Raw genomic sequence first — 15005 nt, 5'->3', positions numbered from 1 at the left:
TCCGTCTCTCTCAGCTTTGGAATTATTCAAAGGTGGATAATTGACCTGGACACCATGGTACAGGAAGTCATTGAAGCAGTTCAGTGGAATGTAGTGCTAGCAGAGGGCCAAAGAGTCACAGGATAGACACAGTTTGATTTGATTTTGATTTGATTTGAGTTATTAATTTCACACATATTTGGATACAGTGGCCGGAATTTTACCAGTCCGTCACGGGAATTGGAGTGGGCGAGGGGCAGGCCATGGAAAGATCATCTGTAAATGGTAGGGCGTTGGGGAGAGTTACAGAACACAGAGATCTAGGGGTACATGTTCATAGCTCCCTGAAAGTGGAGTCACAGGTGGACAGAGTGGTGAAGAAGGCATTCGGCATGGTCAGAACATTGAATACAGGAGTTGGGACGTCTTGTTGAAGTTGTACAAAACATTGGTAAGGCCACACTTGGAATCTTGTGTACGGTTCTGGTTGCCCTGTTATAGAAAGGATATTATTAAACTAGAAAGTGTGCAGAAAATATTGACTACAATGCTACAGGACTTGATGGTTTGAGTTTAAAGGAGAGGCTGGGTAGACTGAGACTTTTTTCTCTGGAGCGAAGGATGCTGAGGGGTGATCTTACAGAGATCTATAAAGTAATGAGGGCATTGATCAGCTGGAGAGTCAGTATCTTTTCCCAAAAGTAAGGGGGTCTAAAACTAGAGGGAATAGATTTAAAGTGAGAGAAGAAAGATACAAATATGTCCAGAGGGGCAATTTTTTCACGCAGAGAGTGATGAGTGTCTGGAACAAGCAGCCAGAGGTAGGAGGAGATGTGGGTACAGTTTTGTCTTTTAAAATCATTTAGATAGTTACATGGGGAAGATGGGTATAGAGTGATATGGGCTAAATAAGGGCAATTGGTACTATTTAGGGTTTAAAAAGAAAGGGGTGGCATGGACACGTTGGGCCGAAGGGCCTGTTTCCATGCTGTAAACCTCCATGACTATGATTCTATGACTCTATGAGATCCGTTGATCTCAGGTAGGATTTTTACAGTTTCTGGGCAAACAAAAACTCCCCCAAGTTACCCGAGCCTCTAACCTGTTTGTGTAGCCATGGTATTAATGTGGCGAGTGCAGTTGAGTTTCTGGTCAATGGTGACCACGTGTGCCGAGGATAACAATATTGGTCCAAACTCTTCAGCTATAAAAACCCTTGATTTTGTGAGAGATTGAGAAGCCGTGAACAGCGAGACTTGCTTCGATCTACTGGTCACTTGGTGAGGTCCAATTGAGATATCAAACAATAACTAGGTCCCCAACTCCATCAACTCAACCTTCCAATACTTAAGATTGTAAGATAAAGGAGCAGAATTGGGCTGTTCGGCCCATCAAATCTTATCCACTATTTAATCATGGCTCATATGTTTCTTGACCCATTTTCCCAACTTTTCCTCATAACCTTTGATCCCCTTACCATTCATGAAGCTATCTATTTTTGTGTTAGAAACATTCAATGCTCGGGCCCCCACAGCTCTCTGTGGCAATGAGTTCCACAGATTCACCACCCTCTGGCTGAAGAAATCCCACCTGATCTCAGTTCTAAAGGTTGGTTCCTTTACTCTGAGGCTGTGCCCTCGGATTTCAGTCTCTCCGACTGATGGAAACATCTTCCCTACGTCCACTCAATCCAAGCTTGACATTATTCAACAATTACTTAAGGAATTTGAACAGGAGAATCAATGGGGATTTCACCAAGTCCAGAATCTCTTCCCGGAACCTCCTCTGGGTCAATATATAAATGCATGTGTTCGTACAGGTGCTGGAATACATCATCAGGAGTGAGATTCTCATTGCCAAGTGAAGCAAACTGACATCTTCCGAGGTAGGCATCTCGGTGAAGTCGAACAGGAGGTCAATTATTACAAGTGGTGTCCACAGAACCATAAAACTCCCGGAGACAGTGAAGAGCAGGACGATAGCCGTTCTTCTGCTCTTCAACACGGGGTCACTGCTGCCCTCCCCAGGGCCGTGAGCCTTCAGGGCCCTGCGAGACCTACTGGCCACCAAGATGTGCCAGACGGTGAGAGAATTCAACAGCAACAACAAGGAGAATGGCAATAATGGCACTGAGATGCTCTCCATGCTGGTGAAGTAACGTAATCTTTCACTGTGCGGCAGCCCCACTGCACATTGTCAACAATATAGTCGGGTTCATGACGGAAATAGACCGGAATATTCATGACAAAACTGAGTACACTCACGGCCGTTAGAATCACAGTGGCAGTTCTCCGGGTGCAGTGTTTTAATTTTAGTTTTGGGCAACAAATGGCCACGAAACGGTCAAGAGTAAATACGGTTGTGGACCAGACAGACATTCGGACGCTGGATGTTTGCATCATGATATTGACACGGCAGAAACTGGTGTACAGCAAGAATGAATGTGGGAAATGATGGCTAAAGATGCCGCCCAGAGTGACGTTAAAAATGCAGACCAGGAGATCGGCTATCGCCATGGTGATCATGTAACAGGTCATCCCTTTGGAGAGGCTGCACCTTCCCCGGGACAGGACCACAATCGCCATCAGGTTAGCTGGAAGAAATTGGAAAAAATAATTACTCGCCTTCTCGCCACACTCTGATGCCTGTTCGGGTTCACTGAGGGAGAAATTAGCATTACCCATGCAACTAACCAGTACGTGTTTCAGACCGTATGAGGAAAGTGGAGCACCCGGAGGAAACCCATGCAGACAGGGGACAACTTGCAGATTCCACACAGACATTCACCCGAGCCGGGAATGGAACCCTTGTCCCTGCCGCTGTGAGGCAGCAGTGCTAAACACGGTGCCATTGTGCCACCGTCACATTAACATAATTAACATGAGATGCGTGTGAGTTTCCAGGCAAACTGGGATCAAACAAACCACAATGCACATTAAATGGCAAATGCTGCCAAGACAGATTCCATGGATTTCTCAGCAAGCCACCCATATATTAGTGTCCACTGTGAATCGCAGTATCCTGTCAAAAATCTGTCTCAGATCCACACATCAATACAAATAAGGCAAAATACGATTATTTTCTTGCCTGAACTGGAGCAGCAATGGTCAACGTGGATTCAGCAACAGACAGCAAGGGGGAAGAAAAAGACAACACATCGAAACCAGGGCTTTCTAAAATAAATAGTTGTTTACTGTAACTCACCAGGGATACTGATAATGACAAGAATTGGATAACCAATCGCATTGATGTCTACAGATTTGGTTGCTCCCATTTTACACGGAGATTATTGAAACTTCCCGAGATCAAGCCTCCAACTGGCGCTCTGCGTAATGCATTGGAAGCAGCACACAGATTTATACCTGAACCAATCCTCCAATGGCTCGGTGAAGTTACCTAACAGCTGCCAGCGGGGACACAGACAATCCAGCAAAACATCATTAATGAAATGATTTTCAGACCAGGGGATAATTTCATCACCAGTAACAGTAATTTGGAGAGTTGCAGGTTCACTATTCCCCTGGCTTTTAGACTGTTGCTTGTCACAGCGTCTCTACACCATCAGGGTGTTTTTGAGATTTATTTTCTCTCGGTGTTCCTCCCAATCCAAAGGCCTTTTAGACCATGAGACAACAAGGAGCAGAATTAAACCATTCGGCCCATTGAGCCTTCTTCACCATTCCATCATGGCTGACATGTTTCTCAACTCCATTCTCACGTAACCTTTGATCTCCTTCCCAGTTGAGAACCTATCTATCTCTGTTTTAAATACACTCAATGACCCGGCCTCCCCGGCCTTCTGTGGCAATGATTTCCACAGATTCATCACCCTCTGTCTGAATAAATTTCTCCTCATCCCGATTCTTAATGGCCGCCCCTTAACTCTGAGGCCGTGATCTCAGATCCGAGTCTCTCTTCCTAATGGAAACACCTTCCCCACGTCCACTCTATCCAGGCCTTTCAGTATTCTGTTACTCACTGTGTTTCCATTAGGACAGACATTGACTTGACTCTCCCGCTCGGCACTCTCTGTGTTCAGAACAATCACTCTTTTTTACACCGAGCCTGCCCATGAAAGAGCCCCACACTTGATTCTCTTATTGTCCAGATAGTGACCAGAAACATTGTGCTGAGAGGAGACAAAAGTTGGAAATGCCAGTTAACCGCTAAGGGAATAGACAACGGTTTGGAACAAACAATGTAAAATTCACTCTACAAAGTCAGCAAAGTCAAACAATCTACAATATCTAATCATAAAAGCTGCCTTATCAATCGGAACATCTGCCCATTGCAAAGACAGAAGGACAATGTAACATTGTGGGCCATTAGTGGCTCATTAATTTCAATTGTCTTCTTCATTGTTGGTGGGTGCACGTCTGACTCTCACTGATCTCAATGTTGGACAATCCATCCATGCATGGGCCTTGATAAATTCTCCGGAGTGCGGCCAATGGCGGATTTTCACTGTAACTTCAATTCAGTGTTAATATAAGTCTACTTGTGAAATAATAAATAAACTACAAAAGTAGTTTGACTGAATAATAGAGACAGATTTGATCAGAGTTAATGTGGATGTTTTGTTTGGAACAAATCAGAAGGTTTTCCTGGAAGGAGAAATGTGTCCGTGTGAGAAAGCAGCAATCCAGCCTCTTCAGCTGTTTCACAACTGCTGCGGGGGGACCCGATGTTAATTTTGACTTTCGGCTGTGTCGGAGAGCTGGCCTCCAAATCCAATGACCTTCCCCATCAACAGAGAGGAAAATCAGTCACCGTGGGGGGCCAATTCCATATCCGGTGTCCAGCTTTCCCCAGAGTTGAAGTGAACCCACGTCCCCAATGCTGAAGTCTTCTCCATTGACTTGAACAGCCTGTCAGTCCCACTCCTGGTGTTAGCCACTTAGCTCAGGGGCTGGCTGGATGGTTAGTGACACAGAGCGATGCTAACAGCGAGGGTTCAATTCCCACACTGGCTGAGGTTATCCATGATGGCCCTGCCTTGCCCCTCACCTGAGGTGGGGCAACTTTCAGGTTAAATCACCACGAGTCTCCTCTTCCCCTCAGAGGGGAGAACAGCCTATGGTCACCTGGGGCTATGGAGCAGTTACTTTATAGTGTAGTGCCCAGAAATATACACAATACTCCAGCTGAGGACTAACCGGTCTCTGGGAGGATAGAACAGGTCTTAATTTAAGGTTTTCTATGGAAGACAGCACCGGTGGGAGTGCAGCACTCCCTCAGTGCTGGAATGGAGTGACAGCCTTCATATTGAATTCAAGTCCTGCCCTGGGACTGGAACCCACCACATTCTGACCAGGAACTGAGGGGATTTGCTTTGCAAGAGTACTGTTTTAAATTTGGTAAATTAGTGACAAGTTTAGGAGTGCGGGATTTGGAGAATATTTGGGAAGAATATCCCAGGAAACTCAGGAAATTAGACATGTCTGCTACAATTCTCGCCAACTTTAGAAAGCGTCCTTTTGAACGTATCACAGCTTGGCATGATTCCTGCTCTGACCAAGACCACAAGGAATTACAAAGGGTTCAAAAATAGCCCAGTCCATCACACAAACCAATCTCCCATCCACTGACTCCATCTCCACTTCCCAATGCCTTAGAAAAGCAGACAGCATCATCAAGAACCCCACACACTCGGACATACTCTCTTCCACCTTACTCCGTTAGGAAAAAGTTATTAAAGTCTGAGGTGACGTATCGACTGACTCAAGGACAGCTTCTTCCCTGCTTCCTTCAGACTTTTGAATGGACCTGCCAGATATGAAGTTGACCTTTCCCTGCACCCTAGCTATGACTGTAACACTACATTCTGTACCCTCTCCTTTCCTTCTCCCCGATGTACTCTATATACTGTATACTTTCTGTACAGTGCACAAGAAACAATACTTTTCACCAGTGGGATTTTACAGCCTTATTTGCCCCAAAACCGGAAAGTCTTGCCCGAGGTCAGTGGGTCTTTCGACGGCCTGTCTCTCGCTCTCCCTATTTCCCACGATGGACAGGCTGCTAAAATTCCAGCCTCTGTTTCCCAATACGTGTGACATCAATAAATCAAATCAAATCAAAATTCAATCCAACTGTGTCTATCCTCTGTCTCTCCGGCCCTCTGCTAGCACTACATTCCTCTTAACTGCTTGAATGGTTCTTGTACCATGGTGTCCTGGTTAATCATTCATCATTGAATATTCACCATGTTCAGCATGTGACTGAATCAGAAGTGTGTGAAATGACAAAAGGAAACATCAGGCATACATCCCGGTGCCACAGTGGATAGCACAGCTGCTTCACAGCATCAGGGACCTGGGTTCGATTCCCGGCTCACTCACTGTCTGTGCGGAGTTTGTACAATCTCTGTCTGCCTGCGTGGGTTTCCTCCGAGTGCCCTGGTTTCCTCCCTGAAGGATACCATTCAACCCATTGAGATTGCATTGACTCTTAAACACACTCTATCCCCATAACCTCACTAATCCCCTGGGGCAGCTCGGTGGTACAGCAGTTAGTGCTGCTGCATCAAAGCACCAGGGACCCGGTTTCGATTCTTGGCTTGGATCCCTGTCTGTGTGGTGTCTGTACATTCTTCCCGTGTCTGCGTGGGTTTCCTCCCATCGTCTGGGGGACGAGCTAGTTAGGTGCATTTGCCATGTGAAGTTCTCACTCATTGTAACCAGCCTGGCACCGGAGTGTGGTCTCTAGGGGATTTTCAAAGTTACTCCATTGTCATGTTAATGTCAGCCTCCTTATGATGGATTAAATAAGTAAAACTTTGTCCAATGTTGAGATCAGTGAGAGTCAGACGTGCTCCCACCAACAATCAAGGAGATAATTTAAATTAATTAACCACCAATGGCCCAGAATTTTACATTGTCCTTCTGTCTTTGCAATGGGCAGATGTTCCGATTGACAAGGCAGCTTTTACGGTGAAACTGCATCCTGGATCCAGGGCAGGGTGAAAGGTGAGGCTTCAAATCAATTCACCAATGTGTCTGGGGACTGAGCTCTGTGTCTGATCATGTGTTCGTGCCCTGAAGCAGAATCCCAAATTCCATCAGGAAGACAGATTAGACCCCAGCAACTTTTCTGTTTTGGCATTAATGTGAGGATTGTGTGCTTCACTCCAGGAGTAATTCCACCAACAAATTAGGGATCCAAACACATTCCATCAACTAAAACCAACACAGTTAAAATATAGACCACCTCCTCCGAATAACTTGGAGCGACACCACTGGTGAATGCATTACTCAAGCTGTCATTCATCTATCACTGTTCACACCCAAAAATACCCCGTGGAAGATCGTGACACTGTGTGATAACAGACTCTGAGTCAAAGGGTCAAACACACCACACTGCACATTAAATGGCAGACGCGACCAAGACAAATTTCATGGATTTCTCAGAAAGCCACCCAGATATCAGTGACCGCTGTGATTCACAACATCTCCTTCAAGCTCTGTCTCCCTCAGGACAGGATTTGAACCATTATTTTGGAAAATGAAGATCTCCAGCAGCTGCCCCCAACATTAACAATCCCCCCTACTCCATTAGACCCCCCCCCCCACACCCCCCCACCCCCCCCAGGTGGCAGACCCCCTCTGCAGGCCAACCCCCTTTGTGCACTCCAATTGCTGCCCTCCCTGACTGATCCCCATGCAGATTGGCAGAGGGACCCCCCACCACCACTGATCACCCCGAAGCCCACCCACAATGGGCCCCACCACCTTCAGTGGTGATGGTTTAGTTCTGGGATGAGGAAAGTTGAACTGTAGGAAATGAGAAAGTGGCACGGTGGCACAGTGGTTAGCACTGAGGCCTCACAGCACCAGGGACCCAGGTTCGATTCCTGGCTTGGGTCACTGTTTGTGTGGAGTTTACACATTCTCCCCATGTCTGCATGGCTTTCCTCCGGGTGCTCCAGTTTCCTCTCACAGTCCAACAACGTTGTTGGTTAAATTGTTTGGCCATGCTAATTTGTCCCTTAGTGTCAGGGGATTAGCAGAGTAAATATGTGGGGTGACAGGGATAGGGCCTGGGTGGGGTTGCTGTTGGTGAAGGCTTGATGGGACAAATGGCCTCCTTCTGCACTGAAGGGATATTATAACTTTATGATTCAAGAACGAAAGCATCTTGGAGTCTATTACAGTGAAAAGGTTGGAGCTATATTGATGTAAGGGGATGGCAGGTTTAATGCTCAGACCCTAAAACAGGAGATGGGTTTACAAAACTGAAGAACTGGGAACACGATGTCTCATCTAAATGCTTGTATTTTGGCACTATTTTTTAAAAGTTTATTTATTAGTTTCAGAAGTAGGCTTACATTAACACAGCAATGAAGTTACTGTGCAAATCCCACAGTTGCCATACTCCGGTGCTTGATTGGGTACACTGAAGGAGAATTTCAGTGTGGCAAATGTACCGAACCAGCACGTCTTTCAGACTGTGGGAGGGAACTGGAGCACTGGCAGGAAACCCATGCAGCCATGGGGAGAATGTGTCGGCTCCGCACAGTGACCCAAGCAGGGAATTGAACCCTGGTCCCTGGCGCTGTGAGGCAGCAGTGCTATCCACTGTGACACCGTGCCAAACTGAGCTAATTGAGGGGAAAAGCAATCAGTGAACCCTGAAAGGCCATGTTGTTATGGAGAGGGGTGGAGGATAAGAAACTTCTCTGGTTTCAGTTTATCTGTGTGTTGGCTGGAGAGGTGTCGGTTGCCGTTTGGACCTCATGTTGTTTGCAGATCACAGAGAAACGCTGGAACCCTTTACAGCTCAGTGCAGCTGCAAGACTGGAGTTGGGAGAAACCCGGGACAATGTTAGTTTAATGAAACTAGTGATTTGTGAGAAAGAGCTGGAATTGTGGCAGTAGTTAGAGGTGGGAGTGCATTTGTGTGAATCCCAGAGAACACAGGCCCAGGAGAAACAATGGAACCATCGGAAGGCTGAGACAGTCCGAGTCAGAGTGGATTATCTGGCTACAATAGGGATACCATTCGCATACACACGGGGCAAGGTAGGTGGAGGAAAATGCTTTAAAATGTTGGCGCAGGCTCATTGGGCCGAAGGGCCTGTTTCCCTTGCCGGGTTGTACTTTGTTCTTTGTTATGTGGGAATTCCGAGTCTAAGGTGAGATTCTCTGGCATCCCAGCTGCGTGTTTCCCACTGGTGGGAGGTGGAACGTTGTTTGCGAGTGGCCGGATTCTCTGGTCTGTCACTGTCATTGGGAATCTCATTGACACCAACCCATGTCAGCAGGAAACCTGCTGCTGGTGGGGCCAGAGAATCTCGCTGGTGTAAATGGCCAGAGGATTCAGGCCTAAATTCTAAACATTATGAGTTGAAAACTGTCCTGCGAGGAACATTGATTTAATGACATGTTCTAACTCACAATGGTCACTGATATCTGGGTGGACTGCTGAGAAATCCATGGAATCTATCTTGGTGGCATCTGCCATTTAAAGTGCAGTGTGGTGGACTTGACCACAACTTCCCTGCTAATGTGCATGTATCTCGTGTTAAAAATGAATATTGGAGTATAAGTTAGATGTTAGAGATTGTTTGACTTTGCGGACTTTGTAGAGTGAATTTTACATATTTTGTTCCAAATCATTGTTTATTCTCCGAGTGGGTAACTGGCATTTCAAACTTTTGTCTCCTCGAAACACAAAGTTACTGATCACTAACGGGATCGTAAGGAAATCAGGTCTGGAGTTCTTTCATGGACAGGAACGACACAAATAAGAAGCAACTGATGTGAACAGAGCCAGTACCGAGGGGGAGAGTCAAGTCAATGCCTGTCCTGTTGGAAATACAGTGAGTAACAGAATACTGAAAGGACTGGATAGAGCGGACGTGGGGAAAGATGTTTCCATTAGTCGGAGAGACTCAGATCCGAGGACACGGCCTCAGAATAAAGGGACGACCCTTCAGAACCGAGATGAGGAGGAATTTCTTCAGCCAGAGGGTGGTGAATCTGTGGAAGTCATTGCCATAGAAGATTGTGGAGTCAGGGTCACTGAGTACATTTAAGACAGAGATTGATAGTTTCTTGATTGGTAAGGGGAGCAAAGATTATGGGAGAATGGGGTGAGAAGCTTATCAGCCATGATTGAATGGTGAAGTAGATTCGATGGGCAGAACGACCTCATTCTGCTCCTTGTGGTCGTATGGTCTAAAAGGCCAATTGGTTGGTAGGAAGACCAAGAGAACGTAATTCTCAAAAACACCCTGATGGTGTAGAGACGCTGTGGCGAGAAACAGTCTAAAAGCCAGGGGAATAGTGAACCTGCAACTCTCCAAATTACTGTTACTGGTGATGAAATTATCCCCTGATCTGAAAATCATTTCATTAATGATGTTTTGCTGGATTGTCTGTGTCCCCACTGGCAGCTGTTAGGTAACTTCACCGAGCCATTGGAGGATTGGTTCAGGTATAAATCTGTGTGCTGCTTCCAATGCATTACGCAGAGCGCCAGTTGGAGGCTTGATCTCGGGAAATTTCAATAATCTCCATGTAAAATGGGAACAACCAAATCTGTAGACATCAATGTGATTGGTTATCCAATTCTTGTCATTATCAGTATCCCTGGTGAGTAACAGTAAACAACTATTTCTTTTAGAAAGCCCTGGTTTCGATGTGTTGTCTTTTCCTTCCCCCTTGCTGTCTGTTGCTGAATCCACGTTGACCATTGCTGCTCCAGTTTCTACTAACAGTCTTGCTGAGAATAGAATCGTGTTTTTCCTCATTTACATGGATCTGTATATCCGGGACAGAGTTTTAACAGGATGCTGTGATTCATAGAGGACATTGATGTCTGGGTGGGTTGGTGAGAAATCCATGGAATCTGTCTTGGTCACATCTGCCATTTAATGCACAGTGTGGTGAGCTTGAGCACAGTTTGCCTGTTAACTCACATCTACCTCATGTTAATTATGTTAAGGTAGTGGCACAGTGGCACAGTTTTTGGCACTGCTGCCTCACAGTGCCAGAGACCGTGTACCATTTACGGCTTATATGTCTGTATGTTTGGACTCTGCATGATGTTCCCTGTCTGCCTGTGTTTCCTCCGGGTGCTCCGGTTTCCTGCTACAGTCCATAATACGTAGTGGTTCGGTGCATTGGCCATGCTGACTTCTCTCTCAGTGTACCCGAACAGGAGCTGGAGTGTGGCAACTCGGGAGTAATATTTTTCCAATTTCTTACAGCTAATCTGATGGCGATTGTGGTCCTGTCCCGGGGAAGGTGCGGCCTTTCCAAAGGGATCACCTGTTATATGATCACCATGGCGATAGCCGATCTCCTGGTCTGCATTTTTAACGTCACCCTGGTCGGCATCTTTCGCCATCATTTCCCGTATTCATTCCTGATCTACACCAGTGTCTGCCGAGTCACTGCCGTCTTGCAAGTATCCAGTGTCCAAATGTCCGTCTGGTCCACAACATTATTTACTCTTGACCGTTTTGTGGCGATTTGTTGTCCAAAACTAAAATTAAAATACTGCACCAGGAGAACTGCCACTGTGATTCTAATGGCCGTGAGTGTACTCAGTTTTGTCATGAATATTCCAGCCTATTTCCGTTATGAACCCTACTCTCTTGTTGGCAATGTGCAGTGGGGCTGCCGTACGGTCAAAAATTATTATTCTTCTCCAGCATGGCTAGCTTACAAGTGGATCTCTAGCCTCAAAGTGCCAATATTGCCATTCTCCTTGTTGCTGCTGTTGAATATTCTCACCGTCCGTCACATCTTGGTGGCCAGTAGGTCTCGCAGGGCCCTGAAGGCTCACGGCCCTGGGGAGGGCAGCAGTGACCCCGTGTGGAAGAGCAGAAGAACGGCTATCGTCCTGCTCTTCACTGTCTCCGGGAGTTTTATGGTTCTGTGGACACCAATCGTAACAATTGACCTCCTGTTCAACTTCACCGAGATGCCTACCTTGGAAGATGTCAGTTCGTTTCACTTGGCAATAAAAATCACACTCCTGATGATGTATTCCAGCACCTGTACGAACACATGCATTTATATATTGACCCAGAGCAGGTTCCGGGAAGAGATTCTGAACATGGTGAAATATCCATTGACTCTCCTGTTCAAATCCGTTAAGTAATTTTAGAATAATGAAAAACTGGACAGGGTGGATGTAGGAAAGATGTTTCCATTAGTCGGAGAGACCGAGATCCGAGGACACAGCCTCAGAGTAAAGGGACCAACCTTTAGAATCGAGATCAGGAGGAATTTCTTCAGCCAGAGGGTGGTGAATCTGTGGAACTCATTGCCACAGAGAGCTGTGGGGGCCCGAGCATTGAACGTTTCTAACACAAAAATAGATAGTTTCATGATTGGTAAGGGGATCAAAGGTTACGGGAAAAAGTTGGGAAAATGGATCGAGAAACATATCAGTCATGGTTAAATGGTGGAGAAGACTTGTTGGGCTAATGGTCAAATTCTGCTCCAGTCTTCAGTATTGGAAGGTGGAGATGATTGGGTTGGGGAATGAGATGTTGTTTGATATCTCAACTGGACCTCACCAAGTGACCAGTAGATCGAGGCAAGTCTCGCTGATCACAGCTTCTTAATCTCTCACAAAATCAAGGATTTTTATAGCTGAAGAGTTTGGACAAATATTGTTGTCCTCGGCACACGTGGTCACCATTGACCAGAAACTCAACTGCACTCGCCACATGAATACCATGGTTACACAAACAGGTTAGAGGCTCGGGTAACTGTGGGGAGAAACTCACCCCCTGATTTCCCAAAGTCTATCCACCATCTACAAGGCAGAGGTCAGGAGTGTGATGGAATATTCCCCACTTGCCTGGATGGGTGCGACTCCAACAACACTCAAGAAGCTCAACACCATCCAGGACATATCAGCCCGCTAGATTTGCATCATATCTAAAAGCATTCACTCCCTCCACCACCGATGCTCATGAGCAGAAGTCTCTACCATTACAAGATGCACTGCAACAATTCACCAAAAATTCCTTAAACAGCATCTTCCAAATCCACGACCACTTCCAGCTGGAAGGACAAGGGCAGCAGATACATGGGAACACCACCACCTGCAAGTTCCCCTCCAAGTCACTCAGCATCCTGACTTGGAAATATATCACCGTCCCTTCACTGTCGCTGGGTCAAAATCCTGGAATTCCCTCCCTAATGGGATTGTGGGTGAACCCACAGCACGTGGACTGCAGCGATTCAAGAAGGCGGCTCACCACCACCTTCTTGAGGGCAAAATAGGGATGGACAAGAGATGCTTGTCCAGCCAATGCCACCCATTTTTAACCATTCATCTGTGGGACATCCATGCATGGACCTTGATAAATTCTCCGGAGTGCGGCCAATGGTGGATTTTCACTGTAACTTCAATTCAGTGTTAATATAAGTCTACTTGTGAAAAAATAAATAAACTACAGAAATAGTTTGACTGAATAATATCGACAGATTCGATCAGAGTTAATGTGGATGTTTTGTTTGGAACGGAATCACAAGGTTTTCCTGGAAGGAGAAATGTGTCCGTGTGAGAAAGCAGCAATCCAGCCTCTTCAGCTGTTTCACAACTGCTGCGGGGGGACCCGATGTTAATTTTAACTTTCGGCTGTGTCGGAGAGCTGGCCTCCAAATCCAATGACCTTCCCCATCAACAGAGAGGAAAATCAGTCACCGTGGGGGGCCAATTCCATATCCGGTGTCCAGCTTTCCCCAGAGTTGAAGTGAACCCACGTCCCCAATGCTGAAGTCTTCTCCATTGACTTGAACAGCCTGTCAGTTCCACTCCTGGTGTTAGCCACTTAACTCAGGGGCTGGCTGGATGGTTAGTGATGCAGAGCGATGCTAACAGCGAGGGTTCAATTCCCACACTGGCTGAGGTTATCCATGAAGGTCCTACCTTGCCCTGTGCCTGAGGTGTGGTGACTTTCAGGTTAAATCACCACCAGTCACCGCTCCCCACTCAAAGTGCAGAACAGCCTGTGGTCACCTGGGACTATGGCGATGTTACTTTACAGTGTGGCGCCCAGAACTGCCCACAAGACTGCAGCTGAGGTCTAATTGGTGTTTGAGAGGACAGCAGAGGTTTCAATTTAATGTTTGCTCTGAAAGACAGCACCGGTGGGAGTGCAGCACCCCCTCAGCGCTGGAATGGAGTGACAGCCTTCATTACTGACTTCACGTCCTGTCCTGGGACTGGAATCCACCACCATGTACTCTATGGACTGTATGTTTTGCCTGTATAATTCTCAGGAAACAATGTTTTTTACTGGTTGGGATTTCATGGCCTCACTTGTCCCAAACCCAGAATATCCCAACCAAGGTCAACGGACCTTTCCATAGCCTGCACCTCACCCACACTGATCCCTGTGACATGTGTCTGGGAAAATTCTGGTCACTGTATCCCAATATGTGTGACATTAATAAATCAAATCAAAATCAAATGAAATCAAACTCCATCCAGCCTCCGATCTACAGCTCTCTGCTAATACTACATTCCACTGAACTGCTTTAATTACTTCCTGTACCATGGGGTCCTGGTCAATTATCCACCTTGGAATAAATCCAAAGCTGAGAGAGACGGATCTCTGGATTTTTAGAGAGTCAGTGGATATTGGGGAATGAGATGGGAAGTAGAGTAGAGGAAGGAGATCCTGCTGATTGTATTGAATGGTGGGGCAGCAGGCTGGTGGGTGCCATATAGTCTACTCCTGCTCCTATTTCTTATCATCTGATACTGTTGTATTCTCCGATTACTTTCAAGAAATAACAATATTATTTCCCCGGCTGTGACCACTACACTGGGAGATTTACAATCATGTATTGAGACTCACTCTGTTGAATCTGTCACTACAGAAACCCATTGAAACAAATGGGTGTCTTTTTCACCTGTTGGGCAGCCAATGGGCCCAGAAGTGACCACGAAGCCAGCAAGTGTGAAACTGATGCTGTGTAAGGCTGATTGGTGCCGGGGAGGGCAGGTACAGATTGGTTACTGAGAAAAGTGAGGGTGTGGGTTCGCCGTTCCAG

Source organism: Carcharhinus amblyrhynchos, unplaced genomic scaffold, assembly GCF_965287045.1.
Source record: "Carcharhinus amblyrhynchos unplaced genomic scaffold, sCarAmb.v2.hapA scaffold_40, whole genome shotgun sequence".
Classification (NCBI taxonomy): Eukaryota; Metazoa; Chordata; class Chondrichthyes; order Carcharhiniformes; family Carcharhinidae; genus Carcharhinus; species Carcharhinus amblyrhynchos.
The sequence above is the reverse complement of the archived record's forward strand: the minus strand, read 5'-3'. Positions refer to the sequence as shown.